Source organism: Bombina bombina, chromosome 3, assembly GCF_027579735.1.
Source record: "Bombina bombina isolate aBomBom1 chromosome 3, aBomBom1.pri, whole genome shotgun sequence".
NCBI classification, from domain to species: Eukaryota; Metazoa; Chordata; class Amphibia; order Anura; family Bombinatoridae; genus Bombina; species Bombina bombina.
Window position 1 is genome coordinate 982,314,670 of NC_069501.1, and position 13,756 is coordinate 982,328,425.

General features: G+C 39.8%; 1 protein-coding gene across 1 annotated transcript in view; it reads left to right on the plus strand.

Moving 5' to 3' along the window:
• The window catches only part of KCNH3 (potassium voltage-gated channel subfamily H member 3), a 407,712-nt gene that overhangs the window by 372,287 nt on the left and 21,669 nt on the right, over window positions 1–13,756 (plus strand). The window lies entirely within an intron of this gene.

The following is a 13,756-nucleotide window of genomic DNA, read 5'->3' on the forward strand; positions in this document are numbered from 1 at the left end:
GTGTTAGTGTTAGGGTTAGACTTAGCTTTAGGGGTTAATAAATTTATTAGAATAGCGGTGAGCTCCGGTCAGCAGATTAGGGTTTAATGTTTGAAGTTAGGTGTTGGCGATGTTAGGGAGGGCAGATTAGGGGTTAATACTATTTATTATAGGGTTAGTGAGGCGGATTAGGGGTTAATAACTTTATTATAATAGCGGTGCGGTCCGCTCGGCAGATTAGGGGTTAATAAGTGTAGGCAGGTGGAGGCGACGTTGTGGGGGGCAGATTAGGGGTTAATAAATATAATATAGGGGTTGGCGGTGTTAGGGGCAGCAGATTAGGGTTACATAGCTATAATGTAGCTGACGGCGGCGTGCGGACGGCAGATTAGGGGTTAATAAGTGTAGGTAGCTGTCGGCCACGTTGTGGGGGGCAGATTAGGGGTTAATAAATATAATATAGGGGTCGGCGGTGTTAGGGGCAGCAGATTAGGGGTACATAAGGATAACATAGGTGGCGGTCGGCAGATTAGGGGTTAAAAAAATTTAATCGAGTGGCGGCGATGTAGGGGGACCTCGGTTTAGGGGTACATAGGTAGTTTATGGGTGTTAGTGTACTTTAGAGCACAGTAGTTAAGAGCTTTATAAACCGGCGTTAGCCCAGAAAGCTCTTAACTACTGACTTTTTTCTGCGGCTGGAGTTTTGTCGTTAGAATTCTAACGCTCACTTCAGCCACGACTCTAAATACCGGAGTTAGAAAGATCCCATTGAAAAGATAGGATACGCAATTGACGTAAGGGGATCTGTGGTATGGAAAAGTTGCCGCTGAAAAGTGAGCGTTAGACCCTTTTTTGACTGACTCCAAATACCGGCGGTAGCCTAAAACCAGCGTTAGGAGCCTCTAACGCTGGTTTTCACGGCTACCGCCAAACTCCAAATCTAGGCCTTAGACTTTAGATCTACTGATTTTTCTTACATGGACAGATACCTAGATGAATCCCTAAAAGGGATGGCACAGATTACAGGAGTACAAGAACAGTAGGAATATTTTAAAAATGCTATTCTAGATGCAACTATGTATTAGGCTTGTTTGTAAAAGAAAAAGAAAACCAATATGGGTTTCAAGAGAAGTAGCACATGCAGTTAAGACAAAAAAGACAGTCTATAAAAAATTCAAACTCACTGGCTCAGAAGAGGATAAAGAAAAATGGAGAACCCATCAAAAGATGACAAAGCAGTTAATCAGAAAGGCTAAAGCAGATGCAGAAGAAAAAATAGCACAATCTGTAAAAAATGGTGACAAAACCTTCTTTAAATATATCAGTGAAAAGAGAAAAACTAGCAGAGGGATAGTTAGACTCAAGAATGAGGATAGAGTAGTGGAAGAAGATAAACAAATAGCAAACTGTTTAAATGATTACTTTTGTTCAGTCTTTACAACAGATGGTAAAGATAGTGAGATGCTATTAAGGGATGTTACCGTAAATAATGTGAGTAGTACTTTTCTTTTTACAGAGGAAGAGGTTTCAAGTCTGTGGGTCCAGATAATATTCATCCAAGGGTTCTAAGAGAACTTCAATCCGTAATAGCTACTCCATTAGCTGATTTATTTAATCAGTCACTTCTAACAGGAGGTGTTCCAAAAGACTGGAAAATTGCCAATGTAGTCCCTCTTCATAAAAGGGTAGTAGGGAAGATTCTGCTAACTATAGACCAGTCAGTTTGACCTCAATTGCAGGGAAATTAATGGAAACTCTTCTAAAGGAAAGACTTGTTTCTTTCATTCAGACAAACAACTTAGAAGACAAAGGACAGCATGGTTTCACTGCTGGAAGATCATACCTGACTAATCTAATTGATTTCTTTGACCATGTAACTAAAATAATAGACCAGGGAGGAGCCGTAGCTGTTGCATATCTAGACTTTAGCAAAGCATTTGACACTGTCCCACACATCAAACTTATTCACAAAATGTATTGCCTTGGAATAGCTAAGATTGTTAAGTGGGTAGAATGCTGGCTTAAAGATAGATGACAGAGGGTTTCAATTAATGGAGTACATTCAAATGAGGCATCAGTTACTAGTGGTGTTCCCCAAGGGTCAGTTCTTGGGCCTGTTTTGTTTAACATGTTCATAAGTGATATTGGAAGTGGGCTTAAGGGGAAGGTTTGCTTGTTTGCTGATGATACAAAAATTTGTAACAGGGTAGATGTTCCAGGAGGAGTTGATCAAATGAACTGTGATATTAATAAACTAGAGGACTGATCAAAAAAATGGGATCTGTAATTTAATATTACCAAGAGCAAAATTATGCATATAGGATCCAAAAACCCAAAGGCCAATTATAGTCTCAATGGTACATTACTGACTGTAATTAAAGAAGAAAGGGATTTGGGAATTATTATTTCAGATGATTTAAAATTTGGTACACAATGCCGCAGTGCAGCCAGCAAGGCCAGTCAAATGCTTGGTTGCATTGGAAGAGGTTTTAGTAGCAGAAATAGCAAGGTTCTTATGCCACTTTACAGATCATTAGTTAGACCAAATATGGAATACTGTGTACAGTTCTGGGGACCATATCTTCAGAAAGATATAAATAAACTAGAAGCTGTCCAAAGGAGGGCTACTGAAATGGTACATGGTCTAAAATATAAAACGTACAAAGAAAGACTCTATGATCTAAATATGTATAGTTTAGAGGATAGAAGGGAAAGAGGTGACATGATAGAAACCTTCAAATATATGAAGGGACTTAATAAAATAGAAGCTGAAAGCATTTTTCACAAAAAAATAAATGCCAAAAGAAGGGGTCACAATCTAAAGTTAGAGGGTAGCAGATTCAGGAGAAATTTAAGGAAGCATTTTTTTACAGAAAGGGTGGTGGATTCATGGAATGAACTTCCATTTGAGGTGGTAAACACAAACGCCTAGATTTAGAGTTCTGCGTTAGCTGTCAAAACCAGGGTTAGGGGCTCCTAATGCTGGTTTTGGGCTACCGCTGCTATTTAGAGTCAGTCAGGAAAGGGTCTAACGCTCACTTTCCAGCCGTGACTTTTCCATACCGCAGATCCCCCTACGCCATTTGCGTATTCTATCTTTTCAATGGGATCTTTCTAACGCCGGTATTTAAAGTCTTGGCTGAAGTGAGCGTTAGAAATCTAACGACAAGACTCCAGCCGCAGCAAAAAGCCAGGAGTTAAGAGCTTTCTGGGCTAACGCCGGTTCATAAAGCTCTTAACTATTGTGCTCTAAAGTACACTGACACCCATAAACTACCTATGTACCCCTAAACCGGGCCCCCCCCACATCGCCACCACTCTAATAAAAAATTTTAACCCCTAATCTGCCGACCGCACACCACGGCAACCTACGTTATCCCTATGTACCCCTAATCTGCTGCCCTTAACACAGCCGACCCCTACATAATATTTATTAACCCCTAATCTGCCGCCCCCAACGTCGCCGCCACCTACCTACAATTATTAACTCCTAATCTGCCGACCGGACCTCACTGCTACTATAATAAAGTTATTAATCCCTAAAGCTAAGTCTAACCCTAACACTAACACCCCCCTAAGTTAAATATAATTTTTATCTAACGAAATAAATTAACTCTTATTAAATAAATTAATCCTATTTAAAGCTAAATACTTACCTGTAAAATAAACCCTAATATAGCTACAATATAAATAATAATTATATTGTAGCTATTTTAGGATTAATATTTATTTTACAGGCAACTTCGTATTTATTTTAACCAGGTACAATAGCTATTAAATAGTGAATAACTATTTAATAGCTACCTAGTTAAAATAATTACAAAATTACCTGTAAAATAAATCCTAACCTAAGTTACAATTAAACCTAACACTACACTATCAATAAATTAATTAAATAAAATACCTACAATTATCTACAATTAAACCTAAAACTACACTATCAATAAATGAATTAAATAAAATACTTACAATTATCTACAATTAAACCTAACACTACACTATCAATAAATAAATTAAATACAAATAAATACACTAACTAAAGTACACAAAATAAAAAAAAAACTGTTACAAAAATAAAAAAAGAACTAAGTTACAAAAAATAAAAAAATATTTACAAACATTATAAAAATATTACAACAATTTTAAGCTAATTACACCTACTCTAAGCCCCCTAATAAAATAACAAAGCCCCCCAAAATAAAAAATGCCCTACCCTATTCTAAAATAAAAATAGAAAAGCTCTTTTACCTTACCAGCCCTTAAAATGGCCTTTTGCGGGGCATGCCCCAAAGAATTCTGCTCTTTTGCCTGTAAAAAAAACATACAATACCCCCCCAACATTACAACCCACCACCCACATACCCTTAATCTAACCCAAACCCCCTTAAATAAACCTAACACTAAGCCCCTGAAGATCTTCCTACCTTGTCTTCACCACGCCGGGTATCACCAATCCGTCCAGAGGAGGCTCCGAAGGCTTCATCCAAGCCCAAGCGGGGGCTGAAGAGGTCCATCATCAGGCTGAAGTCTTGATCCAAGCGGCGGCTGAAGAGGTCCATCATCGGGCTGAAGTCTTGATCCAAGTCACGGCTGAAGAGGTCCATCATCGGGCTGAAGAGATCCATCATCCGGCTTAAGTCTTCTATCAAGCGGCATCTTCAATCTTCTTTCTTCCGGATCCATCTTCATCCCGCCAACGCGGAACATCCATCCTGGCCGACAACTTCCCAAAGAATGACGGTTCCTTTAAATGACGTCATCCAAGATGGCGTCCCTCGAATTCTGATTGCCTGATAGGATTCTATCAGCCAATCGGAATTAAGGTAGGAAAATTCTGATTGGCTGATGGAATCAGCCAATCAGATTGAGCTTGCATTCTATTGGCTGTTCTGATCAGCCAATAGAATGCAAGCTCAATCTGATTGGCTGATTGGATCAGCCAATCGGATTGAACTTGAATCTGGTTGGCTGATTCCATCAGCCAATCAGAATTTTCCTACCTTAATTCCGATTGGCTGATAGAATCCTATCAGCCAATCGGAATTCGAGGGATGCCATCTTGGATGACATCCCTTAAAGGAACCGTCATTCATCGGGAAGTCGTCGGCCAGGATGGATGTTCCGCATCGGCGGGATGAAGATGGATCCGGAAGAAAGAAGATTGAAGATGCCGCTTGATAGAAGACTTCAGCCGGATGATGGATCTCTTCAGCCCGAAGATGGACCTCTTCAGCCGCCGCTTGGATCAAGACTTCAGCCCGATGATGGACCTCTTCAGCCGCCGCTTGGATCTAGACTTCAGCCCGATGATGGACCTCTTCAGCCCGATGATGGATCTCTTTAGCCCCCGCTTGGGCTTGGATGAAGCCTTCGGAGCCTCCTCTGGACGGATCGGTGATACCCGGCGTGGTGAAGACAAGGTAGGAAGATCTTCAGGGGCTTAGTGTTAGGTTTATTTAAGGGAGGTTTGGGTTAGATTAGTGGTATGTGGGTGGTGGGTTGTAATGTTGGGGGGTATTGTATGGGTTTTTTTTACCAGCAAAAGAGCAGAATTCTTTGGGGCATGCCCCGCAAAAGGCCCTTTTAAGGGCTGGTAAGGTAAAAGAGCTTTTCTATTTTTATTTTAGAATAGGGTAGGGCATTTTTTTATTTTGGGGGGCTTTATTATTTTATTAGGGGGCTTAGAGTAGGTGTAATTAGCTTAAAATTGTTGTAATATTTTTTTATTTTTTGTAACTTAGTTCTTTTTTTATTTTTTGTAACTTAGTTCTTTTTTTATTTTTTGTAACTTAGTTCTTTTTTTATTTTTTGTACTTTAGTTAGTGTATTTATTTGTATTTAATTTATTTATTGATAGTGTAGTGTTAGGTTTAATTGTAGATAATTGTAGGTATTTTATTTAATTAAATTATTGATAGTGTAGTGTTAGGTTTAATTGTAGATAATTGTAGGTATTTTATTTAATTAATTTATTGATAGTGTAGTGTTAGGTTTAATTGTAACTTAGGTTAGGATTTATTTTACAGGTAATTTTGTAATTATTTTAACTAGGTAACTATTAAATAGTTATTAACTATTTAATAGCTATTGTACCTGGTTAAAATAAATACAAAGTTGCCTGTAAAATAAATATTAATCCTAAAATAGCTACAATATAATTATTATTTATATTGTAGCTATATTAGGGCTTATTTTACAGGTAAGTATTTAGCTTTAAATAGGATTAATTTATTTAATAAGAGTTAATTTATTTTGTTAGATTTAAAATATATTTAACTTAGGGGGGTGTTAGTGTTAGGGTTAGACTTAGCTTTAGGGGTTAATAACTTTATTAGAGTAGCGGTGAGGTCCGGTCGGCAGATTAGGGGTTAATACTTGAAGTTAGGTATCGGTGATGTTAGGGAGGGCAGATTAGGGGTTAATACTATTAATTATAGGGCTATTGAGGCGGATTAGGGGTTAATACATTTATTATAGTAGCAGTGAGGTCCGGTCAGCAGATTAGGGGTTAATAATTGTAGGTAGGTAGCGGCGACGTTGGGGGCGAGAGATTAGGGGTTAATAAATATAATATAGGGGTCGGCGGTGTTAGGGGCAGCAGATTAGGGGTACATAGGGATAACGTAGGTTGCGGCGGTGTACGGAGCGGCAGATTAGGGGTTAATAATAATATGCAGGGGTCAGCAATAGCGGGGGCGGCAGATTAGGGGTTAATAAGTGTAAGGTTAGGGGTGTTTAGACTCGGGGTTCATGTTAGGTTGTTAGGTGCAGACTTAGGAAGTGTTTCCCCATAGGAAACAATGGGGCTGCGTCCGTAAGCACCGCTGGTATTGAGGGTTGCAGTGGCGGTAAATTATGCTCTACGCTCCCTTTTTGGAGCCTAACGCAGCCCTTCGGTGAACTCTAAATACCAGCGGTATTTAAAAGGTGCAGGGAAAAAAAAGCATGCGTAGCTAACGCACCCCTTTGGCCGCAGAACTCTAAATCTAGCGGAAATACTGTAAATGAATTTAAAAATGCTTGGGACATGCATAAGGCTATCCTAAGGAAAAAGTAACATGTAATATGGGTAGATTTGATGGGCCTTTTTGGTTCTTATCTACCGTCAAATTCTATGTTTCTATGTTTCACTACAGTCATGTTTTTGGGCAAAATGTTGCACTAATGGTGTCATCGTTGTACCAATTGTAATGGAGGTCAAATGTTCTCTAATGCATGACTTAATGTCACGAGTAGTGAGACCTACATATTGGACCCTACAGGATACACATGCTGCTAGGTATATGACGTATATTTTGAAGTGAAATTCAGACATCTCTTAATTGGATATATTTTATTCTATTTCATGGATGTAAACGTATCTCCAACTTTAACAAACTCACATGCTCTGCACCTAGTGTGTCCACACCTGTACATTCCACAATGTGTAAGCCAATAACTCTGAACTGTGTTTTTAGACCTCAGTACTGATGGAGATAGAATGGGTAATATTCTATCTCCGTCAGTACTGAGGTCTACAAACACATTTCAGAATTCTTGGCTTACACAATGTGGATATATCAAAATAGGATTTGATTTTACCTGCTTTAAAAGAAGCTGAATAGACATGCACATTAAGCCATGATTACGGCTACGTGCTGAAACGCGTAGGCTTTTCACAACCTAACATCGTTGTTGATGTTGATTACTCCTTGTAACATTTTTTAATGGATGAAATTAAATCTAAATTTTACTTAAGGATCGCTGGATACTTTTTGCTTGTTTGTTTTTTTTACTATAAAATAGACATGTGCACGCCGGAAAATTTAGTTTCGTATCGATTTGGTATTTTTTAATTTAGTTTTGGATGCATTCAGATCTAATCGTTATATCATTCATTCATTTCGGATTGATTTGTTATAGTGGTTATTCGTTTTGGAAGCATTCAGAAATTTGGTATGTTCGGATTCATTCATTATGTTATATTACGTTGATTCAGATAGTTCCAACCAACACAAAAGGAATAATTTCACTGTTCTATCTCACTATATTTAATTGTAATATATCTCTATTAGGTTTTTTTTTTAATAATAAATATGGAACGGCAAAGGAATTGGGATTAGTCCAGAGAGTCAGACTATCGCGCCATGGCCATTCAAATAAAACAAATGAATCCAAACTAATTCGGATTTTTCGTTACAAATTGATTTGATTAGTTCAGTTTCGCTACTAGGGTGATTCGGATACATCCGAATCACCCGATTGTCTTCCGAATTTTGATTCAGAATGAAACGAATTGCACATGTCTACTATAAAATATATCTGAAAAATGTGTGTGTGCTGGTGGTTAACTAGTATACTTATCTATCTGGCAAATTGCTTGTGCTAGATACATATTACACAGAGATTACTGGTAGCACTAACTGGCCAATATTAAGATAAACATACTAAATAGCGTTTTCAAGTAGGTTATTCCTTCACTGCCCTTGATTTGAAAAAACTCTGTACATTGTGCTAAAAAGTGAGTTTTAAATGATTTTTAAACGTATATGTATGAATAATGCACAATAATGTCTTTTTAAATATCCTTTTAATGAAGTACAGTGACCAATAGAAAAACTTTTAAAAGTTTTATTTCTTTCCAAATCTTATTTGAGAGTTTATATTACTGTTGTTGCACTGAGCTTTCATGCTAAAATTCATGCAGCTTAGTTCTTAAATTATACAATAACGAGTCATTTTCTCCAACATTGGTGTGTCCGGTCTACGGCGTCATCCTTACTTGTGGGATATTCTCTTCCCCAACAGGAAATGGCAAAGAGTCCCAGCAAAGCTGGCCATATAGTCCCTCCTATGCTCCGCCCACCCCAGTCATTCTCTTTGCCGTTGCACAGGTAACATCTCCACGGAGATGGTTAAGAGTTTTTTGGTGTTTTAATGTAGTTTTTATTATTCTATCAAGTGTTTGTTATTTTAAAATAGTGCTGGTATGTACTATTTACTCTGAAACAGAAAAGGATGAAGATTTCTGTTTGTAAGAGGAAGTTGATTTTAGCAGACAGTAACTAAAATCGATTGCTGTTTCCACATAGGACTGTTGAGATGAAGTAACTTCAGTTGGGGGAAACAGTTAGCAGACTTTTCTGCTTAAGGTATGACTAGCCATATTTCTAACAAGACTGAGTAATGCTGGAAGGCTGTCATTTCCCCTCATGGGGACCGGTAAGCCATTTTCTTAGTCAAACATAAAAGAATAAAGGGCTTAAAAAGGGCTAAAAAACTGGTAGACATTTTTATGGGCTAAATCGATTGCTTTATTGGGGCATATTATACAGATTCTAGCTAACAATTGGCATTTATAATCTTGGGGAACGTTTAAAAAACGGCAGGCACTGTGTTGGACACCTTTTTTAGTCAGGAGGCCTTTCTAGTTATAGACTGAGCCTCATTTTCGCGCCATTACTGCGCAGTTGTTTTTGGAGAGCAGGGCATGCAGATGCATGTGTGAGGATCTAAGAATCACTAAATAAGCTTCTAGAAGGCGTCATTTGGTATCGTATTCCCCTCTGGGCTTGGTTGGGTCTCAGCAAAGACTATAGCTGGGACTGTATAGGGGTTAAATTTAAAAACGGCTCCGGTTCCGTTATTTTAAGGGTTAAAGCTCTGAAATTTGGTGTGCAATACTTTTAATGCTTTAAGACACTGGGGTGAAATTTTGGTAATTTTTGAACAATTCCTTCATACTTTTTCACATATTCAGTAATAAAGTGTTTTCAGTTTGAAATTTAAAGAGACAGTAACGGTTTTATTTTAAAACGTTTTTTGTGCTTTGTTGACAAGTTTAAGCCTGTTTAACATGTCTGTACCTTCAGATAAGCTATGTTCTATATGTATGAAAGCCAATGTGTCTCCCCATTTAAATTTATGTGATAATTGTGCCATAGCGTCCAAACAAAGTAAGGACAGTAATGCCACAGATAATGATATTGCCCAAGATGATTCCTCAAATGAGGGGAGTAAACATGATACTACATCATCCCCTACTGTGTCTACACCAGTTTTGCCCATACAGGAGGCCCCTAGTACATCTAGTGCGCCAATACTTATTACCATGCAACAATTAACGGCTGTAATGGATAACTCCATAGCAAATCTTTTATCCAAAATGCCTACTTATCAGAGAAAGCGCGATTGCTCTGTTTTAAACACTGAAGAGCAAGAGGGCGCTGATGATAATTGTTCTGACATACCCTCACACCAATCTGAAGGGGCCATGAGGGAGGTTTTGTCTGATGGAGAAATCTCAGATTCAGGAAAAATTTCTCATCAAGCTGAACCTGATGTTGTGACATTTAAATTTAAATTAGAACATCTCCGCACACTGCTTAAGGAGGTGTTATCTACTCTGGATGATTGTGACAATTTGGTCATTCCAGAGAAATTATGTAAGATGGACAAGTTCCTAGAGGTTCCGGTGCCCCCCGACGCTTTTCCTATACCCAAGCGGGTGGCGGACATAGTAAATAAAGAGTGGGAAAAGCCCGGCATACCTTTTGTTCCCCCCCCTATATTTAAGAAATTATTTCCTATAGTCGACCCCAGAAAGGACTTATGGCAGACAGTCCCCAAGGTCGAGGGGGCGGTTTCTACTCTAAACAAACGCACTACTATTCCTATCGAAGATAGTTGTGCTTTTAAAGATCCTATGGATAAAAAATTAGAAGGTTTGCTTAAAAAGATTTTTGTACAGCAAGGTTACCTTCTACAACCAATTTCATGCATTGTTCCTGTCACTACGGCAGCGTGTTTCTGGTTCGAGGAACTAGAAAAGTCGCTCAGTAGAGAAACTCCATATGAGGAGGTTATGGACAGAGTTCACACACTTAAATTGGCTAACTCTTTTGTTTTAGATGCCGCTTTGCAATTAGCTAGATTAGCGGCGAAAAATTCAGGGTTTGCTATCGTGGCGCGCAGAGCGCTTTGGCTAAAGTCTTGGTCAGCGGATATGTCTTCCAAGACAAAATTGCTTAACATCCCTTTCAAAGGTAAAACATTATTTGGACCAGAATTGAAAGAGATTATTTCAGACATCACTGGGGGAAAGGGCCACGCCCTCCCACAGGATAGGTCTTTTAAGGCTAAAAATAAGCCTAATTTTCGTCCCTTTCGCAGAAACGGACCAGCCTCTAATTCTGCATCCTCTAAGCAAGAGGGTAATGCCTCACAGCCCAAACCAGCCTGGAAACCAATGCAAGGCTGGAACAAGGGTAAGCAGGCCAAGAAGCCTACCACTGCTACCAAAACAGCATGAAGGGATAGCCCCCGATCCGGGACCGGATCTAGTGGGGGGCAGACTCTCTCTCTTTGCTCAGGCTTGGGCAAGAGATGTTCAGGATCCTTGGGCGCTAGAAATAGTTTCTCAAGGTTATCTCCTGGAATTCAAGGAACTACCCCCAAGGGGAAGGTTCCACAGGTCTCACTTATCCTCAAACCAAATAAAGAGACAGGCATTCTTACATTGTGTAGAAGACCTGTTAAAGATGGGAGTGATACATCCAGTTCCAATAAGAGAACAAGGAATGGGATTTTATTCCAATCTGTTTGTAGTTCCCAAAAAAAGAGGGAACATTCAGACCAATTTTGGATTTGAAGATCCTAAACAAATTTCTCAGGGTACCATCGTTCAAAATGGAAACTATTCGAACGATCCTACCCACCATCCAGGAAAGTCAATTTATGACTACCGTGGATTTAAAGGATGCGTACCTACATATTCCTATCCACAAGGAACATCATCAGTTCCTAAGGTTCGCTTTTCTGGACAAGCATTACCAGTTTGTGGCACTTCCATTCGGATTAGCCACTGCTCCAAGGATTTTCACAAAGGTACTAGGGTCCCTTCTAGCGGTTCTAAGACCAAGGGGCATTGCAGTAGTACCTTACTTGGACGACATCCTAATACAAGCGTCGTCCCTGTCAAAAGCAAAGGCTCATACGGACATCGTCCTAGCCTTTCTCAGATCTCACGGATGGAAGGTGAACAAAGAAAAAAGTTCTCTGTCCCCGTCGACAAGAGTTCCCTTCTTGGGAACAATAATAGATTCCTTAGAAATGAGGATTTTTCTGACAGAGGTCAGAAAATCAAAACTTCTAAGCTCTTGTCAAGTACTTCATTCTGTTCCTCGTCCTTCCATAGCGCAGTGCATGGAAGTAATAGGATTGATGGTTGCAACAATGGACATAGTTCCTTTTGCACGAATTCATCTAAGACCATTACAACTGTGCATGCTCAAACAGTGGAATGGGGATTATACAGACTTGTCTCCGATGATTCAAGTAGATCAAAAGACCAGATATTCACTCCGTTGGTGGCTGACCCTGGACAATCTGTCCCAGGGAATGAGCTTCCGCAGACCAGAGTGGGTCATTGTCACGACCGACGCCAGTCTAGTGGGCTGGGGCGCGGTCTGGGAATCCCTGAAAGCTCAGGGTCTATGGTCTCGGGAAGAGTCTCTTCTCCCGATAAACATTCTGGAACTGAGAGCGATATTCAATGCTCTCAGAGCTTGGCCTCAACTAGCAAAGGCCAAATTCATAAGGTTTCAATCAGACAACATGACGACCGTTGCATATATCAATCATCAGGGGGGAACAAGGAGTTCCCTGGCGATGAAAGAAGTGACCAAAATAATTCAATGGGCGGAGGATCACTCCTGCCACTTGTCTGCGATCCACATCCCAGGAGTGGAAAATTGGGAAGCGGATTTTCTGAGTCGTCAGACATTCCATCCGGGGGAGTGGGAACTCAATTATGGGGCATTCCAGACATGGATCTGATGGCGTCTCGTCAGAACTTCAAGGTTCTTTGCTACGGGTCCAGATCCAGGGATCCCAAGGCGACCCTAGTAGATGCACTAGTAGCACCTTGGACCTTCAACCTAGCTTATGTATTCCCACCGTTTCCTCTCATTCCCAGGCTGGTAGCCAGGATCAATCAGGAGAGGGCCTCGGTGATCTTGATAGCTCCTGCGTGGCCACGCAGGACTTGGTATGCAGACCTGGTGAATATGTCATCGGCTCCACCATGGAAGCTACCTTTGAGACAGGACCTTCTTGTTCAGGGTCCATTCGAGCATCCGAATCTGGTTTCCCTCCAACTGACGGCTTGGAGATTGAACGCTTGATTTTATCAAAGCGTGGGTTTTCAGATTCTGTAATAGATACTCTGATTCAGGCTAGAAAGCCTGTAACTAGAAAAATTTACCATAAAATATGGAAAAAATATATCTGTTGGTGTGAATCCAAAGGATTCCCATGGAATAAGATAAAAATTCCTAAGATTCTATCCTTTCTACAAGAAGGTTTGGAGAAAGGATTATCAGCAAGTTCTCTAAAGGGACAGATCTCTGCTTTATCTGTTTTACTGCACAAAAGACTGGCAGCAGATGTTCAAGCATTTGTTCAGGCTCTGGTTAGGATCAAGCCTGTTTACAGACCTTTGACTCCTCCCTGGAGTCTAAATCTAGTTCTTTCAGTTCTTCAAGGGGTTCCGTTTGAACCTTTACATTCCATAGATATTAAGTTACTATCTTGGAAAGTTTTGTTTTTGGTTGCTATTTCTTCTGCTAGAAGAGTTTCAGAGTTATCTGCTCTGCAGTGTTCTCCGCCCTATCTGGTGTTCCATGCAGATAAGGTGGTTTTGCGTACTAAGCCTGGTTTTCTTCCGAAAGTTGTTTCTAACAAAAATATTAACCAGGAGATAGTTGTACCTTCTTTGTGTCCGAATCCAGTTTCAAAG